General features: G+C 27.9%; 1 protein-coding gene across 1 annotated transcript in view; it reads right to left on the reverse strand.

Annotated features, from left to right (window-relative positions):
* Positions 1–2,235: 2,235 nt before the first annotated feature.
* The window catches only part of LOC106472796 (GATA zinc finger domain-containing protein 14-like), a 24,259-nt gene continuing 22,299 nt past the window's right edge, over positions 2,236–4,195 (reverse strand). The window contains exon 12 of the mRNA XM_022401341.1: positions 2,236–3,140. The gene's annotated coding sequence lies outside the window, so the exon portion shown is untranslated. The remainder of the gene's footprint in view (positions 3,141–4,195) is intronic.

A 4,195-nucleotide genomic window follows, 5' to 3' on the forward strand; every position in this document is an offset into this window, starting at 1 on the left:
GGTATTTAAATAATACTGAAATGTTGTAGTATTTAAATAATACTGAAATGTTGTAGTATTTAAATAATATTAAAATGTTGTGTTATTTAAATAATACTGAAATGTTGTGTTATTTAAATAATACTGAAATGTTGTGTTATTTAAATAATATTGAAATGTTGTGGTATTTAAATAATACTGAAATGTTGTGGTATTTAAATAATACTGAAATGTTGTGGTATTTAAATAATACTGAAATGTTGTGGTATTTAAATAATATTGAAATGTTGTGGTATTTAAGTGATATTGAAATGTGATATTTAAATAATACTGAAATGTTGTGGTATTTAAATAATATTGAAATGTTGTGGTATTTAAATAATACTGAAATGTTGTGGTATTTAAGTGATATTGAAATGTGATATTTAAATAATACTGAAATGTTGTGGTATTTAAGTGATACTGAAATGTTGTAGTATTTAAATAATACTGAAATGTTGTGGTATTTAAATAATATTAAAATGTTGTGGTATTTAAATAATATTGAAATGTTGTGGTATTTAAGTAATATTGAAATGTTGTGGTATTTATGTAATACTGAAATGTTGTGGTATTTAAATAATACTGAAATGTTGTGATATTTAAATAATACTGAAATGTTGTGGTATTTTAAGAATGAAACTAAAGCTCATAAATAAATCTTCCAAACAAATGGACATCTTTATATCAAAAGTAAATATTTAACATTATTGTATTAAATAACAACTTTTACCAAGCAGTTTTAGTGTTGAGGGATTTGTAGTTTCTCCTTACAAGCAATATCTGTTATAATGTGGGATTTCTAGAATCTCCATACACACAGTTTTGGTATTGAGGTGTTGTCTCTTATGGTGAGGGATTTCTAGATTCTCCATACACACAGTTTTGGTACTGAGGTGTTGTCTCTTATGGTGAGGGATTTCTAGATTCTCCCTACATACAGTTTTGGTATTGAGGTGTTGTTTCTTATAGCAAGGGATTTCTTCATAAAAGCAGTTTTGGTATTGGGTGTTTACCTGTGATAGCAAGGGATCTCTAGCTCTTCAACAGAAGTAGTTTAAAATGCTATAAGTGAAGAACTGGTATCTCTTTAATAAATGTAGATGTTTTCAACTGTAGGTTTAAAACTGCAGTTATCTAACAAATATCTTATTTTGGTTTCTCACGTTTTCAAACTCCAGTTAAGTTCCATCTATATACGTTTTCTACGGTATACGTGGATTAGTAATTGCCTCCAGGTTTGAAATAGAACTACGTTAACTGGTAAAGAATTGTGTTGGTGTGTTATAACAAAGATCCTATACAACTTTCAATTTGTTAATGTAATATCAAACTGTCATTATATCAGAGTAGAATGTGCAATTCTGTGATTTTTTTACTTTATACACATTTATGTATTATGAGCACTTTTCTCATTAACTTCCAAATGATGCAATAAAATTTAATTAATATGTTATAATTATTTTTTTTATAGTGCAGATAATGTAATGGAAAACCAGGTATACCTTAATAAATATTTATTGCCAAGTTTGTTACGTGCTATATCTTATTAGAATATAATGGTAGACACATCTTTTTATGTTTCTTCTTTCCTAATATCCTTCACTCATTACCATCCTCAGAAAGACAAGTATTTACACGATAAAAGTACTTAAACTTTAACACACCAAAGCCAATTCTTTCAGTTTTAAATTTGGTGAAAATGACCCATTTCTGGTATTGTCTTTCCAACATCTTGTATTGTTACACGGGTAAAGAAAGTTCACACAGTTTTTACTCTCGTGTGAAATAAGACTAGAATATTGCTACACCCAATTTTTGAATAGTCAATACATAATTTAAAATTAAGAATATTTTATCTATAAAAGTGCTCATAAAGTAACAGATTAAGTTGTTTTTCTGAAACTTAAAGCTGTTCTATTGATTATTTGCTAAAGTTTTAAAAAATCACTTATCAAAAATAATTGTTAAGGTGTGTATGCCATTTTTATGCTGGTGATGAAGAATTAATTGGAACAAATAGCTTATTTGAATAGTGTATGTCTCAGTCTGATGAGCTCTGTATTGAGAGAAGCACATTGTTGGCAGTGGATGTGATGGGCATAGTGTGGTTGAAATACTATTATTTCTGCTTCTGATTAAATAATGTAGTGTTAAAAAATATAACAGGCTTAATACATATGTCTTATGGCAAGTATTAATCTAACAGAAGTAATATTTAAGACTTCAACTCTGTGTATTTTATTCTTTCTATAAAGCACATAAAGGCACTAATATTATACAATATATTACATCACATTTAACATGTACCAGGTGGTAATAAGTTATTTCAATAGGCTAATTACATGCACACAGTTTAGAGGTTGGGTTTGGCATGCACAAAACTGAAACTAACTCATCACAAAAAAACTTTCATTACGACTATACAGCAGGTGTGTGTGAGGGGGGACAGATTGTAATTTTTAAAATTTTATTTTCTCTATATAAAAATTTAGTATTTTTTATTACATGGCCAATACTTGTATCCAACTAACAATTGAAGAAGAAAAAACAGCTGCAAGAAATATATTACAAATAACACATACCACATCAGTATTATTAATTTAGTTCTTACTTCACATTGATATGCATAGATATAATGACGTTATACTTGATACAAATGTTTTGATCATTCCAGTAAAATTGACATACAATTTACAAGTTTATTTAACCCTCAACCTACACATGATATGTAATGTTTTAATTAAATACCGAGTTATTTATTGACTGGCTTCACTTTTCATAAATCTATATATATATACAATAAAGCAGCTTTGTAATTGGATTTGAGTAGTGAAACGCAAAATGCACGTTCAGCACTTATGGATGATTTTTAAAGTTTACCACTTTTAACACCATTAAAAATCTTCCCAAAAAGTATGTAGTTCAAAAACTTCATTTAGGCATTACACCTTGATAAATTAGAAATACCAAAATATATTAGATTATTTGAACACTACCATGATATGATCAAACCTACATTCTAATTTCTAGTAAGTGTTTAGAATCAGACCAGTCAGAGTCAGACTATGCCATTTTCTCCAACAAAAGAGTGTTGACTGTTGACAACTCACCAGCATAACCTGGTGTGAAAAAAAGAAACATTTGTTACTGTTTTAAACAGCAAAGGAATGCATAATAAAGTGAATCTGGTAGATGTAACTTATTAATCCCAATATTCTACATTTAAATGTTAAAACATCTGAAAACTTAAACATACTGGCTAGTCTAATATCGCTAATGTACATTTCAGAAAGGTGGGGAAGAGTATCTTGTTAAAAAAAAGCCAAGTTTCTACTGCTAAAGCTAAATGAGGTTTAATTTTATGCAACCGAGAAGTTCCTTCTAATATTTATTGTACAATTCTAGAACTGTGAAATTTCTTGTCAAATAATAGGACAGTCAACTGTAATTATCCCAAGTAACACAAAAATATAAAGTTAGAAATCAATGAGAAAATGTTTTTTGACTTAAGTAAAGACATGGAAAGAAAGATGGATATTGTCTTCATGAATTCAAAACATCAAAAAATAAACTCTACAGAAGTCTCTTATTATGGTGTTCCTTTAGTATAAGTAGCTTTTGTAATATTAAACTGTACAACTTCACTAGGATTAAACAATATTATCCAAAATGTTTTTTCACACAATATGAATATACTTAAGAATTTGCTTGCTCTAAACCACATGAACTTAAGTATAAAGTACTTTCTTAAGTATATTCATGTGGTATAAAGAATGTTTGTTTAGAGTAAGTATTTCTTTATACCACATGAATATACTTAAGAAAGTACTTACTCTAAACAAACATTCTTTATACCACATGAATATACTTAAGTACTTGCTCTAAACAAACATTCTTTATACCACATGAATATACTTAAGTACTTGCTCTAAACAAACATTCTTTATACCACATGAATATACTTAAGAAAGTACTTACTCTAAACAAACATTCTTTATACCACATGAACATACTTAAGTACTTGCTCTAAACAAACATTCTTTATACCACATGAATATACTTAAGTACTTGCTCTAAACAAACATTCTTTATACCACATGAATATACTTAAGTACTTGCTCTAAACAAACATTCTTTATACCACATGAATATACTTAAGTACTTGCTCTAAACA

The sequence above is a fragment of the Limulus polyphemus genome, unplaced genomic scaffold, assembly GCF_000517525.1.
Source record: "Limulus polyphemus unplaced genomic scaffold, Limulus_polyphemus-2.1.2 Scaffold5619, whole genome shotgun sequence".
Lineage (NCBI taxonomy): Eukaryota > Metazoa > Arthropoda > Merostomata > Xiphosura > Limulidae > Limulus > Limulus polyphemus.